Genomic DNA, 22,681 nt, shown 5'->3' with positions numbered 1-22,681 from the left:
ACTTATCCGCTGCCAACGGAATCGCAAAAGACCGGCTGCGTAACCTATTTTTACCCTCGATCTGCATGCACCGAAGGAGATTTGAATATGCATCGGAATGATAATGGAAGTGCAGAGTTATAAATCTCGTGGGCTTTCGTCTCGCTTTGTTTCGCGGTTCCGTGTGACCTCGATAAATTAAACGCGACCAGATTATGCGTTTGTTGTCTCTCTCCCATCTCGGCGTACGTAAGCGTACTTTCAATTTGGAGCGTACTTTCGAAGCATACCTTCGATCCTGTCGTATTCTTAGCTACGAAAGGGAATTATCGACAAACGGAGCTTTCGGGGTTGAAAGCTCGTGGATCGTGGCGCCACCGCGATGGAAAGCGTTCAACTACGAGGGGATACTGCGAAACAACCCTCCGTTGGTTTTAGTGTTCTTCTAAATTCGAACCGACCGGCTGCTCCAAGTCTGTAGCACCGAGTTTGACTTCTGTTACTAGAGGGAGTATGCGATTTGTAAAGCGAGCCAACTATTGTTGTTTCCTTTGTTACATATTAATGTCGGTATTGTTTTTCGCTGTTCAAATTTGAAATGATTAAGAAAGTTGGAGGAAGTTTCGTATATAAATTTCGCCGCAATAAAGATGGCTGATAAAAATTAACAGCTCGGACTGTGTCGTTTTTAAATCCACAGAAACAGGTAGAACGAATATTAAATAGACGTTTTCTAAATATACATGCTTTAAAGCGTAAACCTAATAGTACTGATAAACTTCGAAAAGATTGCCTATTCCTAGGCTAGGTACTTCATCACGGTACAGACGCTAATACCCGCCATATATCTCTTAATGAAAAGTGAAATGTCTTTGGAAGCCGCTTCTCTCCCCCCTTCCGGAGTCTGTATACGTAAGATCGAGCTAAAACTCGAACCGGAGAAAACGGCTCTCGCCTTTGTCGAGTGTTCTTTCCGGATGGGAATCCTCTCGGCGCACCGCGTCGCCGAAACGAGAGGGAAAGTCGAATAGAAAATTATTTACGACTTATTCATACCGCCGGCCAGACTTGGAAGGGAGGGTTACGCGTTAAAAGTTCTCGCAATATATCGCGCCTTCCTTATTGTCTATGCAAATCCTTGGCCCAACTCTGTTAAAAATACTCCCTTGTATCTGAACTCCCACCCTTTTATGCTTCGCCATCCGTTTCGCCCGCCTCTCCGCTCGGCCGGAGAGCGTCGACCGAAGGGAAAAAGGGAAACGAAGGGAAGAATAGAAAAGGCAGACGCGAAGGGAGAAAGAGCTTCGATACAACCGCTTACGTAGCGGATCCAATCTTATTTTTCCACGGAGGCGCCGCCTCCTTTAATTTATCTGAATTTAAATTTAACGTGAAATACCGCGGCTAAAACGGGGCCGCCGTTGGAAAATCGGCGGTAATCAACTGCCGCGGGTGCACCCTCGATTGCTTCACCTGCGCCTGAAAACTCTGGCGAAGCTCGCCACTCAAGGTCGCTAACTAGTTCTCTACGGTTCGTTAGTTTTAAATATTCCGCGAATTTTGGCGCAACAGGAATACCGATCTCTCAGGTATCTGGTACCTCATTCGGTGATTAGCGAAGTTTGCTCCTGCCGATATCGCCGAGAACATTATCGACTTTCATTTAATCGAACGGAAAGCGTGATTCAAATGAATTTTAAGGATGTGGGACAGGGGAACGTATTGTTGGTCTTGTTTAGTTCGTTGTCATCGCGTACCGGTGTCGTCTAATTTGCAAAGCGGAAACTTTCGACGCGATTACCACTGACATGAGAAGTAGCGGGTGAAGCGTATGGTTTAAAGGACGAGGAAGCTTCGGTTATTACGTAACTACAAGGCAAGTATTTCATTAATCAAGTTAGACGCGACTTTGCAGCCAACTTGCTGGCAGGATGACGACCGGGTGACGAAGGAAAGAGATAAATGCTCGTGGAAGAGAAGTGCTTAACATTTTATATAGCGAGTGGCAAGTTTAATGCGCGAAACGGTTATCCGCAGTAAAACTGATGCGACGCTACCTCGCTCCGCCTTATAATCCTAATGAACGTCTTTCGCTATTATTAATAAAGAGAAGAAGTGGTGAGAATCTTACAAAGTTGAGCAGTAAAAATGTTAATCCGACGGAATGGCGAAGCCAAGTTTACGTTACAACGGTATCCACAAAAGAAACGCACGAGATTGAATTTAAGAGGGAATATTGTATTCTTATTCGGAAAGGTGCACGGATAAATTCGTTCCTGGATTTCGCGATCTTCGTCGTCTCGCGACTTAACCAACGTTTGATCGTAAGCTGTAGTTCGTACGCGACTTGTATATCCTGATATCAACACCGTTTCTTAAGATGCTTCTCGCAGCATCGAGCGCGGCTTATGCATAAATATACATGCTAAAATTGTGTACACTGAATTTCGTCCTTTTCTAGAGGCGAAGACCCCGACCGGGCTTGGTTCTTCCAGGCTTTGGTCCGGAGAAGCGAACAGAGCATTCGCGAAAGAAGGTGGTGAGACTGAGCTGAGTTTTGAAAGAGGTCACCGCCCTATAAGAAGAAGGGTAGCGCAACCGCCGCCCTGAAATATGGCGTTTCTGCATTTAGCTTTCGAATGCCTTTCGAGCAGCCTCGTTATCTTTGTCAAAGGGGATCTCGGGAACGCGGAACAAAAGGAAAGTGCGACTGGCACGAAGGCTGGGCGCGCAGAAAGAGAACGGAGAATAATTTATTCTAACGAAGAACCGCAATTAACAAAATGTCGCTCCTTTTTAAACGACGGCTATCCTTTTTCAAAATCGTTCGAGTTGCTTTCATCATTTTCGCGAGAAACCCGACGAGCCGACATTTTAATGAACAACGAACAAGTTAACAAGTCGTCCGTCTTTCCATTTTAAGCTTCTATTTCGAGAGCAGGAATATTTATAAAAATATACGTACGAAATACAAGCAAATATTTTTAGAACGTCACTATTGCAATACATGCGATGATGCGTGTCACGCTGTATATGTATGTACGTATCATCGGAGCGTCACTACCCAAGTGTTAGCGGAACTCTGATACGCGATCACCGATTGCGACCAGACACATTCTTACGTAAGTAACATTTCCATGCGAATAAAATAAGCTACATCATCGGGGTGTTCCGCCTCGTCTGCTCAAATCTCGTCTGGTTCTCGATAAAGCCTAAGGGTACCGCGTTTCAAGGGAAAATCCTTATTTGTTCGGCGTTTTGCTTAATGGGAGATCCATCTTCTCCCTTCAGCGGGGATTTACGAAAGCCTTATGGGAAAGTATGCGATGTGCCTCGTAGTACTCGTACCGATGAAGATTAAACGAACCTTTTGAGGGATTTATACCGTGGAGAAAGGAGAGATAGAGAGAGAGAGAGAGAGAGAGAGAGAGAGAGAGGGAGAGAGAAATAATAAAATGAAGTTGGTACGATCCACGATAATGACGTCGCAACTTTATTCTCGATGTTTCGCGTACGCGTCTATTTGTCAGGCAGAGTTGTTATAAATATCGTTAAACAGGTAATATATTCGCCGAGCATAGGTGGACAATTTTTATGGGCGTTCCATCCTCTCGAAACGTTCGGTATTTATATTCATTGTTTAATATTTACGATCGAGGCCACTCGTAAAATAGCCTTGACACGAACGAACGAATCGCGTATCGGGACGACGCCGATACGTGGTGTTTTTCCATGGGGAGCGATATCGAAAAACAATTGCCAGTAATAAATAAGAAAAATTGATTCGTACGGAAGGAGATGCCTAACGCCTACGTACACTAGATCCCCTGTTACCAAGACGTATATCCCACCGCAACTCCACGATATCGAAAACCATACAATATTTACGCTTTCGACGGCAAACGCATAAATATTTCAGGAACAGCGAGCCCTTTAACCCCGACGCTCGCGAAACCGATCCCTCTCCTTCAACTGATCGTATATTACCAACATATTCTGTTATACCGACCGATATAAAGCTAGAAAAGTAACGCAAAGTATCTCCTTTCCCGTGGTATTCAATTAAATGGAAATTTTCTATGGATATTCATGGAAATATCTAAAAATTGGAAAAAATTGAGAAGGGGAGCGATTGAAGAAATTCTGAAGGCAGTTCTTTGACCAAACTGGCTAGAAAAGCATAGCGACAGAGTGATTAAACACGTCATAAAGGGAAATTTGTGCGGATTAACCGATGTAACATTCTCGTCTCTACGAGTTCAAGTAAATATTCATATCGGTGGGTCGTAGGTTCTCGGATGGTACGTGATTTCGATATCGTGGCAAAGATTATTATGGATCCGTAAGTTTCAACGACCACCGACGCGTTGGTGTCGATAACGGCCAACTTCCATGCCGCGGAGGCCGAGTTTCAGCAACAGTGACAACATCCAGATTATAGATACCGATAGCACCAACGTAGCCAACGGGTCGTAGCAATCGATGAAGATGACCCTCACTCGTGGAAATCAGCAGCACCGTGCATTAAGGTCGTGAAAGGCAACGACGTACTCGAGTATTCGATTCGATCTCTGCCTAGGTAACTACAATAAGAACTTACAACTTTCTCTATAAAAAATAACCAGTATCTGTGTCGATGCGCGGTAATTCTAAATTTATCAATAAGGTTATTACCACGATAAGAAGTTCCGGGTAACGTGCAAGTATCTACGTACAAAAACATCACGGTGAAATAAAGTAGAAGAACGTTCAACGATTCGAGTAGTACCTTTTATCTATCTAAGATAGAAGTAACTTGAAGGGGAGGAAATGGGAAGAATGCCGGGACCGGTGCTTTCATACAATGTTACCGGCCGTCTGACTAATTGGTAATTAGGCGACGCGCAATTAATCATGCCTCTTAACCCCCTTCTTTCCTTCCCTGGCCAAGCGAACCCGAGAATCTCGAGTCGAGGAGCTTGAATGTTTAGGTCTATTCAGCTTGGCCATTCGTTAATGAAGTCGCGTGTCGGGACGCCAAGTTCATTTCCCTCTGAATGCGATGAGTCCGAGAATCATAATTACTGTATTCTGTACGCATACCCCTGCTGATGCGAAACGTGCCCACGCCCACTCGGCTCCACCCGGAATCTCGATTAAACCCATGGCCAAACAATACTGGAATCACCAGCACTCGCGAGTATGTGATCGTGACCACGAATATTCTGTTTACCAGCGTGTCCGAATTCTAGTCCTTTCATTACGCTTCCGTTTTACCCCCTGGCGTTATCACGTCTATTCAATTAAGTTATTAATTGAACGTATGTAAGTTATTAATAGCACGAAATTAATCAATTTCATGTCGAATCAGTAAGATATAAGCGATACATTCTTCGATGTACGACTCCTTTCTCATCCTCTCCTTCCTTTTTTACATTTTGACTTTGACGGTCATTCCGACAGTGTCTTCTTTCGGTGCGTAATTAATGCGAATCACGTGCCAGTCCCACGGACTTGCTTTGATCTTTTCAATGGATCGATTTCAATGCAACGACGCATGGAATGCCAATCAATCGCACAATCCGTTTGGATATGGCGTCGCGGTCAGCTGTTCTGTGAATTCTCTTTTATCCGTTGAAAATTGAACTGTGTCACGAATCGGGACATTGGTGCAAACGAACATTAGCGCATCGACGTTCGCCAGTGCGGACAGGGGCTGTGCGCTCGGTGCATATACACCGGTGTGAGGAACCGCAGGTCGTAGAAGTATATGTACCTTTGGTTGGGGTGATTGTATAACGTGATCAGCACCCGGTGCACGCCTATAACGTTTTGATTATAGGGCACTCGCATTTGACTCCGTTAAACCTGATGCCGGGATTTAGCTGCAGCTCGCGCCGACTTCGAATCGAACCAATCATCGCCCAGCCCGTGATATCCAAGTCGCAATGTTCACGCTCAGCTTAAACCGCTTAGACTAACGAATATGTTACGCGATACGTATTAAGATGCCGTTGAGTAACGAGGCAATCGATATATTGCCAGCCGTATCGTTAGTAATCGAGGCGTCTTCATTTAAGTTCCTCGCCCATCTGATTGCCAAGTTTGTGTTCTATCGCATGACCCGCGCCATAACTAACACCGTGTTCCCTTTACGTTCGCCGATGAGCTGCATTTCAATGTAGATCAATAGATCGACACGATCGCTTTCTTTGCAACTACGATTTTTCCGACCAAATGTTTGTTATTCGTTTCGAGATACCCGAACTCGATACAAGCCGCGACACGCTTTATTTGTATGTCTTTTTCGTTTAATACAACTCTCGCGGATGATATACGTCGCGTTCGTGCGAAGAATCTTAGGATCCTTACGTGTTTCAAACTTCTTTCATGGTTCGTGCAATTATTTACGGACGATGAGGATATCGGAGGAAAGTACCGTTTGGAAATATAGTGCACGACATCTCTGTGCATCGCTCTACAATCGGGCAAAGGTATCGTACTTAATTGTGGCTGTCGATTCAGCCGCACACGTTGGATTTAATTCGAGCGTGAGCTATCTGAAACGATGCACAACCGAGCAGCTAATCAACGTGCCGTTCTGCTTTCGTATTTACAGTACTGTCGATTCCTTCTCAGCCTCGATATTCCTGCTCGTATGCAGCTTTGTATCTCGCGTTACGTAGAACAGGAATATCCAGTTCAGATATTTGTATACTTTGCAATGCATTTATCGTTTTCCCGGCTCGTCTGCTACTTCGCTCGATTGTAACCGCTGTCACGTGTACATGACCCATTTATTTCAGTTTGTTTTTTAGTCCGACAAAGCTGATACACGGACTTTTGACAGACACGGACAGCCGTTCAATCAGAAAACACGTCGATGTAATTATTGTGTAATATCGGTTTTTATTGATTATTTAAGAAACGCGAAACAAATACTCCGCCGATGTATTCTTTGTTTCAAAAGAAAAATCCTGGATAATGATGTTACATATACGCAAAAAAAAAAAAAACATCGAATTGATATAAAGTATTATACATCCATGTCGAAATTGAAGAGCTATTTCAAGAGCTCTTTTACTATACGTACTTCTGAACATTTCAAAATGGGTAGAGAAACAGTGAGATAGAAGATTAATTAAACTGAGGTCTTTGATTATATCCTATTACGACAGTCTACAATATCATCCAATTTACCAACGAGAATTAAATAGACTTCTCATTATAGTAATACAGGACGATCGAGGTGGTACAACCGAGTAAAAGATAATTCTACGTGAAAAAACGAATAGAAAATTTATCAAATTTATCTAATTCCGTAGTGGACAGGCGTGAATAATCGACACAAGGATATTTTATGTGCAAAGGTAAGTGAAAAATGTAGAAGAATAAAATTTTCGTTCAAAATTGCATTTTAGAAAAACATTTTATTCTACATTTCTTACATATTTTCGTACATATCCTGTTATTTATTCTTTTCTATTACGTCTAGAATTTTCTTTCTGATAAATCGTCTTTGAAAAAATTTTGTTATTTCTTTTCGACTCATTTTTTCACGTAGAATCATCTCCTATCACCTAGTTACGAGACACCTCGTCAATTCTAGATACAATTGAGAAAAATTTAAAGATTTAAAGTTACACAATGAAAAAATATTCGAATGTTAAATATTCCATTCGAACAATTGAGTGTCATTATTAATTACACTTTTACGAGTATCGAGTGTCGGCTCACGCGTGGAGTATTCGATCGTTTGGTATCACGAGTTTCCTGATTACATTATTAAAACAGAATATAAAATGGAATCTGCAGGCACACGTGTTGCTCAAGCCAACGAGAGGATTTTCTCTCGACGCTACGATTTCCGTAGAATCGCTTCCCGTTCCTCCTCGACATGCGGATAAGAACAATATTAGATTTCCGCGTAAAACATTTTCTGAAAAAACCCGGACGAAAAGCGATAAACAACGCGTCATGCCGGTTTAAGATATCAAACCGATCGTTTATTAGAGAAGATACACCAAATGGATTATTGGCTGTTTCATGTGAGCGGCTAAAAGAAAGAGAGAAAAAAAAAAGCAAAAGAAAGAATGAAACGCATGGCTGTTGGCTCAGTGGAGAACAAAGAAACGGAAAAAATGGTAATTGAATTTTGTTGATTGCGAAACGCGAAATCGAAACGACTCTAATAACGATCAACCCCAATAAAACGGAGGTATGTAACGTGCAAACGTAAACGATTCTGTAACGACAATTACAATTGTCACGTGGAATGAGAATAGCGTGTCTCTGTGCTATTCTCTCTGGCTCTTCTCCACGCGTTTAATCACTCTTGCCCCGCGTATCCCTTCACAGGGTGATAATACGCGCTCGAAAACTAACAGTCAGGCAACCATTAATTTTAATCCTCCGGAGAATCGTTCGGTTGAACTACGTTCTCTTTCTTGTTCAATAGACTTGAAGAACTCGACCAGAAAGTGGTTGCAAGACCAACATAAGAACAGTTCTGTGCGACGTTCAGGCATCGAGGAACTTAACGAGAAAATCTCGCGATTCCAATCGTTCGCGGAACAAAATTGTAGGAATCCATCAATGTCTGCCGCTCATAGCGGCAGTACGTTTACCAACCGTGATACAAAGTAAAAAACGAACGTAGAAGAAATCAGATGGTTAAATTATAGACGTGGAAGATGTTAGATTGCGGCAATTAACTTGATACGTCGTCTTTTTTTGATTTGTGATCAAATGCTTCGGTGTACGTCAAAAATAGATGGGTGAAGCAATGTAATTTTCGTATTTAAATTAAATCGAGCAACACAGGGAGAGCATGAAATTTTCAAATTTTTGGAGTAAATCATATTAACTTGAAAAATTTAGATATTTATTAATAACGTTTCTCCTACATTCGTATCCTTATTGAAACTTTAACACAACACGCTCACGTATTTTTTACAATAGATCAGAAATCGCGACAGAAATGTATCAGGGGAACGTCGTGTATCAGAAACAATATGAATGCGTTCGTCCTGCAAATCCGTCACCCGATAAATGGGATCGGCGGGCAGAAAGGAGGTCGTGGCGATTTTGATATATTATCAAAAAAGGTAGAGGGGAAAATATATTTCGAAAAAGACGAAGGAAAGGGTGAACGAGCGAGCATGTGGTCAATTCTTGGGTGTCGGGTAGTTGCGCAGAGGACAATCCTGATTGGTCCGTCGCCGCCGGTCGGCTGACGCGGCTTGTGGCTTTCGACTCGGCGAGCTTGCCTTGACTCGCTCAGTCGCACTCGAACCGCGCATCGGTGAGGGTGTTGTGTCGCCCTCTCTCGGTAGTTTCTCCTTTCGGTGTATGCGTGTGTGCGTACTTAGGGGAGCGATTGTACCACGCGAGTCGTACCACGTTGTCCTTTCCCTACGTTCCTTTTTCTTTTCGTTTCGATTCGTGCCTGACTGGGACACGCGTTAATAACGAACAATTAACAAACAACCGAGCCTTCAAGGTAAAAATAATACGAGATCATTCGAGTTCCATACCAAGCGACACAATTCTTAGATAATTTTTCGCATTCCTTATTTACCTACTTTTAACCAGTCGGTAACGGAGCAAAGGTAGTTCGTAAGTGCGCAACGTAGCATCTTTTGAATTTTATACATTGGTACCACTGTTGCCCGTTATAACGTCAACGTTTCAAATTCTCACACCGACCGCGAATTTCGGTCGTACGTTTGTGCTGGTGTACATTCTCTGGATTCACGCGTAACGTAGTTTAGACCAGTAAATTTCAAGTAATTGGACAAATGAAATTGGTCATATACGAGTGTGGTCACATACGAGTATAGTCGCATACGAGGTGTCAACAACTTCAATGATACGAACTGTCAACATACTCACCGAGTGCTCCATTTTGAATCGCCGGCCAGCGGTCCGATTTTGGGTAGACTCGTGCTCGCGCGTTCCCACTGGTAAACTAGATTTGTCCTTTCCCTCGTGCTCCCGAATTCGACAATCATTCGAAAGAATATTGAACGCCATTGAACGTTCGGTTCTGTTCCCAGTCGGAGCGCGGACACAGTGAATAGCACGCGTATTTATTGTCGACGCGACGCGACGCGTAGCTCGAACTACGATCGTACTCACTGGAGTATGGGGTGTGCGGGAGATAGATCGTCTTCGGCGTAATCTGGCGTTGACACGACCTAGCCTAACACAACTTTTGTTTGGGACAACGGTCGGTGACTCCATTCCGTCATCTATACCACCACGGTTTCGTCTTCGCGGTGCTCTCTCACTTCGTGTGTGTGCCTACTTTTCTGGAGTGTACGCGACTACCTCGAGCAGCAACGAGACAAACTTCACGCGTTTACCCGGTAAGTGATGCACTATAACTATCCATCTGCACTATATTTATCCATCGGTGTCACTCTGCCGCGGCGACTTACGAATAGGCATCATGCATGCACGAGCCGAGCTTCGATACGGTTTCAAACGATTCTTGTATTTATCGAACGAATCTCTCTCCAGAGTACTAACGACCGCACGCGAATCGATGTATCGTTTTAATTGCAATCGCGCGATAAACGGCTCGCGTTTTCCATGCTGCTTTTTCATTTAAAACCTCGCGACACGGAAAGTGCATGTTGTACGAAATGAGACGCCATTTTGATAAGCTTGCATTACTTCGATATTTTACGATATATCGCACGGTGGGAAATTTATGAGCGCGTTTCAGAGCGAATTCAAAACGCGAAATATTTGCATGCTCGAGCGTTTTGTTTTTCAATTCTTTTTTGAAAATTTGCTCGTATTTTTACTCGCTCTGAAAGATAGTTTTTAATCGAAATACGATATAACCGTCGGATTTATGCCACGGTATTTCATGGAGGATACGAAATTGGATTTCAATTTCAGTGGCAATATCTTTCCGTCCAAAAATTGTTGATTCGAATTGAATATAGAAGAGACGTTCGTTCCTGTCGCGATATTTTCCAAGCTTCTAATATCTCTGTCAACGTTACGCGCATAAATAATTTTCGCTATTACCAATATTGGAAAACGTTCTTTCGATATTGTAAAATACGACTCCGGGATTATAATTTATTCCCGCCAATATTTAAATTTTCTTTATGCCAATATCTTTGTATTTTGTAGCCATCTTACCTACAGTCATTTTACCTTATAAAATACACAATAAGAATCATTTCTTGTTATATTCTCGGAAATAATACAGATAAAAATTGTCATGTAACGATGTCATGAACGATGTACAACATTTTAGAACAGTGTTATAACATACGTACATTTGAAAAATTGGTAACAAACACAAAAAAGAGTATTACAAAAAATACTATGCTTGATCTCAAGTCTTAAGTGATACATTCAATCAACCTCGTTGAAATTCAAATCTAACATCATCTCGCGAAAAATATGTAAACCGTTCATTCGTTTACGTATTCATTAATTTTGCTAGTCTCGATTTTCATGCTCCTTTTAAATGGAATCGTAAATAACGTTAACGCAAGGAGACCGCGCCGCGCTCGAGTCGTCCACGAATTTTTCATTTCGCCTGAAAATTCATAACACGAGTCGCGTTTCGTTAAGCGTGTCGTACCCTCTTCCGACCATGTCCCGTCCCAAAGACTCGCCTCGCCGCAGAAATAATATTCGCTTTGGCGAGTTCAAAGCTTTGCCAAACCGCGGCTAGCTGCCGGAGCTTGGTGGCACATGGTGCTGAAAATAGGCGGACACCGAAACGGCGGTGTTGCATCTTTCCACGGGCCCATTTGGAACGGGTGTTCCAGTATCTGGAACCGCAACTAGAGGAGAGAAAGAGAGAGAGAGAGAGAGAGAGAGTAAAAAAAAAGAACGTACGAGAGTGGGCGCTAATTGGTTAATACCCATCATTACGTGGTTCACGGCGAGGATGATAAAGAGAATTAAAAATAGTCGGCCTTCGCACGAGTGTCAGTGACCAAAGTGCATTTTTCATTCTTTTATTGTCCCTTTATCCTTCGTTCTCGTCGGCGCCTTTGTTAATTGATAATTCGCGAAATATTGGAGGCGTCGTTCCATCGAACCGATTTTCACTCCCGTCTCTTAATTTTCATATATGTACCCTCCGGTGAAGTTTGATCCCCGCCAATCCCATTTCACTTCTCTTCATTTAAATTCCGCGTCGTTGTAGGACAGACTGCCTTCTGTTTGTTTGTCGAATTCCTTCGTCCTCCCTTCGACCTAACGCTCTCGTAGATGGAAATCAATGAAATTTCACGGTTTTTTGTTCTCTCGCCTGTTTCCCTTCGTCTTCCATTTGCTGTTCCTCGATTTCGTTTTATTGCTCGGTCACGCGCGTTCTCTGTACTTATTTCCACGAACAGGCAGAATCGTCAACCACCTCTTGTCGATCGGACGATCACGTTAAGGTCGCGAAACACTTCCCAACAACGTTCTTATCGCGTTTCATGACTCGCGACCTCCTGGCACGTGATCTGGTGATTAGGGCTGGTCAAATGTTTCCCTTGCTGCTCAAGCACGAACCGATCTTTTCTGTTTTCTTTAAACGAGTAAAAACCGGATGCGAGTTCGTTCTGGCACGACACTTTCAGCCTTAGAAGAGCTCTGTGTTGCGGCCGTTGTTGAAATAAGTTTTTACTGAAATGTCCGTGAATGTTCTACAATGTGTAAAATTCATTCTGTTTGATTTCACGGACGATGCCAATGCATTGTTTCATTCTGTTCTACGCCATTTAATCCGCGTCACAGTTTATCAAATTAAATTGCGCGTTTTATTGCAATCGGTACAAGTCTAACTGTTAAATGACGTTGACAACGTTTTGCGCATTTCGGTGAATGAAAATTCATGTGATATGATAAACGATTATTTCGTATTGTTTCGAGCAGACTGATTGCCCGTGTTTAATAATCCATTTCGTGAATTTGATACGTTCTGCAAAAGAACTTCTTTTCGCGATACATATACGCGAATAAGTCGAGGAGATATAAGAATCGAGATAGTTTTCTACGGATGAGTACAGGAGCACGATATAGGAAACGTCGGCCAACTTTTTTTCTCTCTAGTCTTTTTATCGATGATTTACATACATATAAGGATACGCGCACAAATCTACAGCTCCATTGGATTCGTAATAGCGAAAATATGAGAAATTTGAAGATTCCAGATAGCGGAAAGTTAGAATTCTTCGGTGACGTACGTGATGTCGAGTGACTTACACTATCGTCTTTACTACATAGGAATACACTTACCCGTTGCGACATTCATTTTCTGCTATCGTGAGTTGTACCTAGACGGCAAACGAGTCGCGAGATTGAAAAATTCCAGATAAAAATGTTACGTTGCATTTTCCATACTCTTCTGAGCGACGAATGCACAGCCACGTACACCAACAGAGATTTATTTTGTATTTTTTCTCAGTTTTGCGTAATAAAACCAGCTAGTCGTTGCCTTCTTCCAATTCCCTCTGCGTTTGCTGCGGAAAACGCGTGATTTTGCGAATATTGACGACATTTATTACAAAGTTTCTTGAAGTTAGTTTTAGAAAAACTTTTCGAAGCAAAGAGAAAAACATTTTAAATATACGACATAAATGCAAAAGTATTTCGCAATATTAAGCTTCTGTCTGGACATTTTCACAGAGGCTGGTGCTTTTCTTAATCAGCACGAATTATTTTTATAAAATGAACGTAAAAGAGACAATTTAACTGCTATACGACTGAATAATTAAAGTACTTCTGAAAAATTAAAATATTATTATTGTAATTTTGCAAACATTTCAGAAAGTATTTTACTTGTCTTGCACTTTATTTGATTTACGAAAGGCATGAGAATTTAGCGTAGAATTATTCGAGCAATCTTTTTACAAGAAAAATCCTTCATATTTCTCTTACAAGATTATTTCTCTCCTGGATTCGATTATACCAAGCAATTTAAAAGTTGTACTTTGAAGATTCGTAACTTTGATATCGCTAGAGATAATTAGATAGAAGGTTATTGCGCAAAACGTAAGAATTCCGGATTGAAAGTATTCCAGTGAAATGAACATCGAATGAATTTTTTCCTCCAATTAAAATTCAACGTGTCTGTACTGTCTTTCGCAATCTTTGTAATTTTTACTATTGTTGAATACTCACTTAATCCCAATTACAGTTCACTTTGATAACTAATTGATATCAATTTCGAATTCTGGTTATAGAATACTCAATGTTCTTCGCTCGGTTCATTTAAATTTATTTATCACAGATCTTGTTCTTAATTGCCAAGATAATAGCTGTACTCCTCTCCCAGATTCCATTAGAAACAAACATTCGTCGAGTCGCGCAGTAATGCGTCGAACGGTTTCATGTTCGTCGCGTATTTAAGGGTCCATAAAGTAGCGACGTCGCGAAAATTTGTCTCGTCGCGCTAGGGGGCGTCAGATGGTTGGCAGTGAAATTTGCATAAAGGGATTGCGACAGGGGACCTTCTCGATTTCGTTTTTGGGGTTCTCGCCACGCGTTATCCTCCGCCCGTTTTGTTCCACGAACGCCACGAAAATGCAAACGAACACAGAACGTACCATTTTCTCACGTAATTGGTTTCACACGAAATGAGACCGATTTTCATTGCATCGTTCCTTATCTTGTATCTTGTGGCGATCGTATCGCGCGAAAATGGCAGTCGTTTCGCTTCTTCCAACCCTCCTCCCGTCTCCTCCATTCGCCGCGCGCACAAATTTTCGATATTATACAGCGCTATCGCCGTTAAAATACACGAGTCATCAATTCGACGTAATTGAACTACCATTCACGAGCTGGCAATAATATTTAGCTACCGAGACAGGCTCGACTGCCGAGACCACTTTATCGTTCGCCGAACTAAACTCCGACAGTGTCGTTCCTCGCACGGTAATAGCGCAAGTTCCCGACGAGATTCGATAGCGTTTAGTTACCTGGTGTACAGGGTGGAAAGACTGCTCGCGGTTGCCGCCATTAACACATACACGAAGGCGCCGCGTGTGAAGGAAGACGGCGCGGCACGGCGCGGCGATGCATTTATGGACGGTCGTGCAGGATGCATCGACAAGCGGCGTACGTTTCAGTCGACGGGAGCACTTAAAATTTCCATTTACTCGTTGCACGCAGTCGGTCGTATTGGCATATGCACGCTTAGGTATGTTTTCAAGAGGGTTGCGTGGACGAACGACGAGGATCGTAGAAATCCCTCTCGGTCGTCGAAGTCACTGTATCCTACTCTGTCGCCGCGCCGCGCTGGCACAGGCTTTGGAAAAAGACGACGCTTAACGCGAAAAATGTTTTGAAGCATAATGGCGATACTTGACCGAAATACCGAGCGGGGGAGTGGAAAGAAGCGTGCTCAAAGGCGACGATACCAACTGGGGACTTCTTGCATTTGCACGTGAAACACAGGTACGAGAAAGAGAAACAGAGAGAGAGAGAGAGAGAGAGAGAGAGAGAGAGAGAGAAAGAGCGCTCAGGCAAAAAAAGAAGCATAAAGCAGCGGATAAAAGCGTAATTTTGTAGACGCATCAGCAATTCTCTGTGCGATGTACACATACGCGTCTTTGAGGACGGATATGCGTTCGGTCCTTGCAGAAATGTCTGGAAACAGAGAGATCACTTGGCGTCGCCGCGAAAGGAAACGGAATCGAGTAAAAGTTGATCGGTTAGGGAAAGATATTTCTTCGTTTCTACTTCATAAAACTTCTTGTGGACACTACGCGTTGAAAAGTTGGCAGAAACTCGGTAATCACGGGCTTGGTACTCGCACGTGCATCAAAGAATCAACCGATAGCTGTTTCAGGATCGATGGAGACTGGAAACGCTTGTGACACGTACGTTAACTCGGCGATGCTCGGCTAGTTGCTCAGGATCGATTCTCGTTACGAGGAGAATCGCTGATAGCAGGGGAAAGAGTTCGTCTACTTTGTACGATAATACATCAGGTCTCTTTTGTATTCCACGACGCAAATAGAACCGATTCCCTTTTACCAATGGCATCCTACTTTCCATTCGAGATAGACGTTTTCCTTGATTTATAAATCATCGAATACACGCCGGTACCGTCGAAGCAGGCAAGGCATTAAGGATTCAGCACTCGCGTGTGGTTTCTGCTTAAAAAAGGAACTTCCACGCAAAAGTACACACACACACGTTTTCCTTCTTTCTCGCCAATATCGTCGAAGGCTTTAGCGAGACGTTATTGAAAATTCGCTTCAGAATATAACGTAGAAAATAGGGCGACGATGTGGCAGCTACTCGTGTGTTTAAGGACTTCTGAGCAAGGACGCGCATATTTTAGACCTTCAGGTGTTTCGGTAACAGCGCCGTCGGCCATCCGGAGTGCATCCTGGGACCTAGGAAAATTGTAATCACCCAGAAGCAACGCTAATACCTCGGTCGTTTCTTGGCTTAGGAGTGTGAGCATGAGATCTACGAAAGAGGACGAGAGAGAGAGAGAGAGAGAGAGAGAGAGAGAGAATCTTCAGGAAATCCTCGGGCAGCTTGTGGACGAGATCGGTGCAGAGACACTGACCCCGGTGGAATTTCAACGTAAATATCGATGCACCCGACATACCCGGACAATTTAGTTTTTGCACGAAGCGAAATGGAAGCCGGGTGCCGGCACGGTTGAAAATCGACGAGGAACTCTGCATTACTGTGCCATCGGCGCGATCTGCGTATCAGGAACGCAATTACATCGCGTGCAGAATGCAATTATTGGAATTCAATTAATGAGAACTGTCGGATTCCGTGCCAGATTCGCCAACCAGAAGCAAGAAACCAGTGATAATTATTCATAGGTGGGAGAAAAAAAGGGAGAGGGGGAAGGGAGCGGAACCTGATAATCGAGAATGACTCCAATATTCCTGTTAGGGATGCACCTTGGAGATCGAAGGGATAACTTTGCCTCTGGAAGCGTTTGATGCTCCTGCGTTAACGTCTCAGCACGTCGCGTCTGTTTCAGAAATTGATGCTTCTGCGAGATTCCCGCGGGACAAGACGTGTGGAAGTCTACTAAATAAGGGATCGAGTTCAGCCGCGGGAACTTGGAAATTGCGGCCGTGGCACGGTGGTTGCGGTGATCCCTCGCGCGCGATCACGATCACCCCTCGAATAAACAGCTCTCCCCCTTTGTTTTTCGCCACGCATCTTCGCCTTCCCTGTTCCGGTTGCTTGCTAAGATCGCAAAGGCAGCCCCTCCCCCCCTCCTTCCAGGATTTTGACATCCAATACCTGTTGAAATTAAGCACGTCATTGCCTGACTCATGTGGCGTCCACGATGAATAATTTGAACGGCAGATAATTAAATTTCGTGGACTATATTCATTGCAATTTGTTAAGTATCAAGATACCTTTGCAAAGGGATTATTTCGTTGGTAGAATAATTTCATACGCGAATGAATGTTACAATTAAACATTTACGTCCCGCTCCACCATCCTGTATATTTAGCATACTTTTCCAGTTGAGACATTTGTGCAAGTCAATTATCTTCGTAAACGAATCAGTGGAAATTCGCTTTACGAGGACAGTCGAAATACACGGTACAAAGGATCTCGTACGATGTAAATGGGTTTGCAGTTTTGGCCGTTCAAAGTCCGAGGCCCGACAAAAGTCGTGAAACGCGGATAGAACGTAATTACCGTGCGAAGTGTGTATCCCTTTTCTCCTTTCTCATTTTTAACTGCAACAATGCGTGGCGCAGGAATTACCCACGCGGCCGGGTCTTCGTTTCGGAGCTTTATCGCGCGTTGGGCCAATATTAAGCGCGATAATAAACGGCGAGTCGTGCTCAATTTGCTAGACGAAGCGAAAATGAGACTAAAAAAATGTGCCGCGGGCTGTACCGAGAGTTTTCGGCCGCCCGGCAGAAGTACTCCGTCGCTGCGTTTTATTTTACACGGCGGACATGCCGTATCAGCGTGGAAAGTGGAGTAGGTTACAGCGTTTGCGGCTCATAGGGCTAGATATTTTTCGTGTCTTTGCCGTTGTGTCGCGTTGTATTTTCTTCGTCCAACTACCTCGCTCGTCCCTTTTCTCCGCTATTTCTCTCTCTCTTTTTTCCCTTTTAATCCCGTCTTTTTTTCCGACCTAACCTGGGGACAGGCGAATATTTTACGCGACTGATATTACAGGACAGGCGCTGGCACCGTCGCTATAAATGATAACGTGAAAACGTTTTGCCGAGATTCTTCCACTCTTTCACAGTTGACTGCGGATGAAATATATATATATATATATATATAGAGAGAGAGAGAGAGAGCTTGTGCTCGAACTACATTATCTCGGAGTGCGAGCTTGATATTGATACTGTCGTTGCGTGTGTGAAAACCTGTAGAACATTTCAGCAATATTGGAAAAATAGATTTGTGCTGTGCTGCTATGTAAGTGTGTATATGAGTACTCACATGTAATTCGGTGTGCTTTCCATCGAGATTCAAGCACTATCCAATCTTTAGAGTTGCAAAGACTAATCTTTTCGTTCGCATACGCACGTTGTTAATGATAATATCAAAGCGTTAAATGATACAACACTTTATCCAATAAATGGATATGAGCCAGACTTATATTGTGGATGACTGACCTAAATTCAATTAGGATTCGTACGCGAGCTCCTGTAGATTTTATTTATTAAGTACCTCTCGGAGATCTAGGGCAGCGCGAACTTTGCTGTATTGTATTCAGAGAAACGAGAATTTTTCCCTTCCATAATATAACAACTTGGTCATCCAAAATTGCCCGTTTTAATTCTGAAATTCTTCCAGTGGCATTTACCTCTGATGTAATTCACATTTGAACGAACGAATGGTCGGAAATAATTAATAAAAAAAAAGAAATGTCGTTATGCAGCATGAATTTTTCACGAGATCGTTCAAACGAAAATGAATTCGAATTGACGGATGATCGGCTATTTGAAATTTTGATATTAAATCAAGAACAGTATTTCATCCAAATCAAGCAACTCGTATTCATAGCCGTCTGCGGCTGACGGATAATTATGAACTTGATACCATTGTAATCCAAAGCTCAGAATTATTTGCTTTAGGTTTCTGAAGATCGTTGAAATTGTTATTAATAGCTCGTTCGAAATTTTTTAAGATTTTGTACAAGTTGATTAAGACAAAAGATCATTCAGAAGTCTCCAGAATATTTGTATAATTTATACACAAAAATATTTTCAGTACATTGATGTTTACCAAAAGAATTAGATATATAAAATTTCTGAAATGACAAATTTTAAAAAGCGTTCGGATGTTTCGATACCTTGCCATGAATCCGTGCTATCATTTGAACGTTTAAAGTTTATTCGTGCATTTTCGTGTTATATTTGACCGAAAAATGGAAATGGAGAGCTTGTTGAACCTAAATTTTCGTGTGCTCATTTCCCAGAATATTACGAGATATTGTCGAAGGTTTTAACGGAGCACGGCCACGTATCCTCGTCGTTAAATTAAGCTGAACGGTCCGGTTCAGCAAACAAATCGAGCTGTCCTGAAAGAGTTTTTCTGGGGTTGGTTTTTAGAATTTCCCAATAATGGAGAAATCGGAGCTAGGTTTGTCCTATCTGTCGTTGTACATTCATCATTTCCGTTTCTGTGTCAGGTATCGTTTAATTCTTTGATAATTAGTGAGATGATTAATCTCTTGTGCTGGAATGATGTGCGACGCACGTAAATTGTAATATTTTCTCAATTTTTAAGTATATTTTTAAGTAAAACAAATAATAAATTTATTACTTGTCAATAATTTCTATCCATTTGACATTATGACCTACGAGTTTAAAGTTTAGAAAGACGAATTATTGCATACGGTTTGGTCACTCGTTATGGCACGCAATCACTTGCTAGCGCAAATATATTTTGGCGATAATTGACAATCATTTGCGGTAGATACATCCTTAACTTGGAAAAAGTTACTTTCGGTCTCAAGTCAATTTCTTAGTTAATCGTTCGATCTTATTTAGAAAGAGAAATGATTTATATTGTTTCATTTCTTACAACGTTTTGTAGCGTCTGTTTTTTACAATCCGCTGGAATTGACATTTTACTCGAAGCAGAAAATAGAAAGTTACCGTCGGATGGAACCATGCGTTTGATTATGGATTTACACGTTGCAATAAGCAATTTTTCTCGATAAAAGCTGCCTCGGATAAATTTATATTCGCGCTTTTCTTCGCGAGTAAGTTACGGCAAGCAAGTGGCATACAACGGCCACTACGCCGCGTAGTCGTAGGTCAACGAAGTAAATTTACGCCGATGAGAAAATTCCACGTGTATTGGATAGTCCCGGCGAAATGAAATGAAATTTTCGCGAAGCTGCCCCGGGATAAAATCGAATTCACGGTTGTCTTGGCCAGGCCTGCCCGTTCAAATTACAGGCGAATCAATTCGACGTAATAAACAACGTCAAAAATCCCGGACCAATACGGTTAACCCTGAGCTATCGAATCGAAGTAATACGGAAAATTGTCGACTTCAATCGTGGGCCTGTATCGTACAGAACCTGATCGATATCAATTTATAGATGGATGCATCGTATTTTCAGAGAAGTATATTAAACCCAGAAAGATTAATGGGAGACGATTTCAGAATTTCGATATGTCGATAAATAACGTGGCATTTGGAATCATTTGCTAAGTGGACCATAGTGACGTGTATAGTTTCGTCGTTTTATACATCGTTTGATATTTTTCTTAAAAAAGGAAAAAAAAATTTGGTTTTGTTTCGCAACGTTTCTTAACGCGATAAAAAGAGAAGAATACAGAAGGAGTTTCGTATAAGAAAGTAAAGTCGAACCTTTTCTTAACCTTCTTTCCTCTTGATATTCTAATGTTTCCCTATTCTCTTAGCGTTCGAAAATGAAAATGGATTACTCTGTGTGTAACAGGAATCTAAAAGGTTGCATTGTTTTGCAGATAAAGCTTGCTCTTTATCATCGCTCTTTTTACTGAATCCTTTCTTGTATTATATTTATAACTTATAATCGCATACTTTCCTGACTAGCGGTAAGATTATTATTCAATTTTTCTTCGTTAATATTATATAAATCTTTTATGAGACTATCGAGACGAGACATCACTTGGTGAAATGATCGATTGTTGGGACTTTAATTCGAAGAATGAACGAACTGCACAACGTCAACGAAAATTTCCATAAACTCGAAAGTCCGTGTATCACGAAGCTTCGGTGGGAAATATACACGACTGCGTTCGTTTGTCAATTTTCTATAATAAATCGCGGATGTGCTCAACGAGAGCATATCCGATGCCACTGTAAATCACCAGACACCAGTTGCCTATCGGTAGGAAAATAGCTGTTAAATTAATACGTTCGTCTTTCATGCACGGTCTGTTTTATCAGGAAGGAATGGAAAGATGGATAGGTAGATGGATCTAGGGAACAAAATTCTCCCGGTATCAATCTCTGTTCGATAAAATCTCGAATTGATCGATCGCGGCCTTCTGACGTGCCGCGGTGATCTCCTCTATTTCCAGCCGGCTCTGTAATATCGTGTTTTATGGTTCGCGTAGTAATAGAAATGTCGGTGATTAAATTTATTTCGCTCGAATGATCCGCAATTTATTACAGTTGCTCTTAAATTTTCCCTGCATCGCGCTGCCTGTCGATATTCTTTCCCCGTGCCGTCGTTCACACGCGTACACACGCCCGTGAAATTCACTAAATCGCTTCGGCGTGTTACGTTTTTCGCTGACAAAGGGAACAGAAAAAGAACGAGAGAGAGAGAGAGAGAGAGAGAGAGAACTGGAATTTCGAGAATCGTAGTCTATTCAACGTTTGATCTCGAACCGCGGATTGCTGCTATTTTTCTCTCTGGTGTCAGCCGTGCACACACTTGGAGAACGGAATGCTCTTATTCCCATGTGTACGAAGCATTAATACCTTGATCTTAGGAAGCAAGTGGAACCTCGTCGTAATCTGCTCGCTCGTTTCTTTCCGTTCGTTTCCTTTCGCCGCTCGCGAACGCAGCTTATTTCCGCGCCGATAGCTCCGTAATTCTCTAATTTTGCTTGCGGTGGAAGAAACGTGCGCGCACGTTGGATTAAAAGGCAAAGTGAGAAAAAGAAACCGAAGCGGCTGGCAGCGGGCGTGGAGAATGAGGGATGACGGAAAGGGTGAGAAGGGTTTCCCGGTAACGCTGTCAATAAAGCCTTAATTGTCACGCGGAGCGCGGTCGATCGTACAAGTGGCCTTGTTAAACATCGATTGGCATATCGGAAAGTTCTGCCAATGACGGCGTAGCTAGAAAAATTGTGATTTAAACGACCAACCCGTTCGTTCGGCACACGCTGCCCCGGCCACCGCCGCGCGCCACACGCTTCAATCCTTCTCTCTACGTTTCCTTGTCCGATCTTTATTATTCGTTGTGACTCGGTCTCTCGTTTCGCGCGCACTTTGTTCTTTTCTTCTCCTCCCGGGAGAGGAAACTCGTACATACGCTCGCATTCGTTTCCGACCCGTGATTTTCTAAAAAGCTCTCGGCACGATATCTGAAATCTATTCTTGTTCTCCCCTTTCATCTCTCTCTCTCTCTCTCTCTCTCTCTCTCTCTCTCTCTCTCTCTTTCTCTTTTCCCTTCCTTTTACTTCATCTCCTTTCTCCAACCTTCCTTCACGTTCTCAAGATCTTCGAGAGAAACAAAAAATATCGTTCCACCGGTGTGCTTTCGTCGAACACGTCCCTCCGCAAA

General features: G+C 42.5%; 1 long non-coding RNA gene across 1 annotated transcript in view; it reads left to right on the top strand.

The window, feature by feature from the left end:
• The first annotated feature begins 9,254 nt into the window (after positions 1-9,254).
• Positions 9,255-22,681, top strand: part of LOC122533425 — an 87,343-nt gene continuing 73,916 nt past the window's right edge. Inside the window, exon 1 of the long non-coding RNA XR_006307712.1 lies at positions 9,255-10,328. This is a non-coding gene — a long non-coding RNA (uncharacterized LOC122533425). The remainder of the gene's footprint in view (positions 10,329-22,681) is intronic.

This window comes from Frieseomelitta varia, unplaced genomic scaffold (genome assembly GCF_011392965.1).
Source record: "Frieseomelitta varia isolate USP_RPSP 00005682 unplaced genomic scaffold, Fvar_1.2 scaffold_529, whole genome shotgun sequence".
NCBI classification, from domain to species: Eukaryota; Metazoa; Arthropoda; class Insecta; order Hymenoptera; family Apidae; genus Frieseomelitta; species Frieseomelitta varia.
This window is presented reverse-complemented; position numbering and strand designations above follow the sequence as displayed.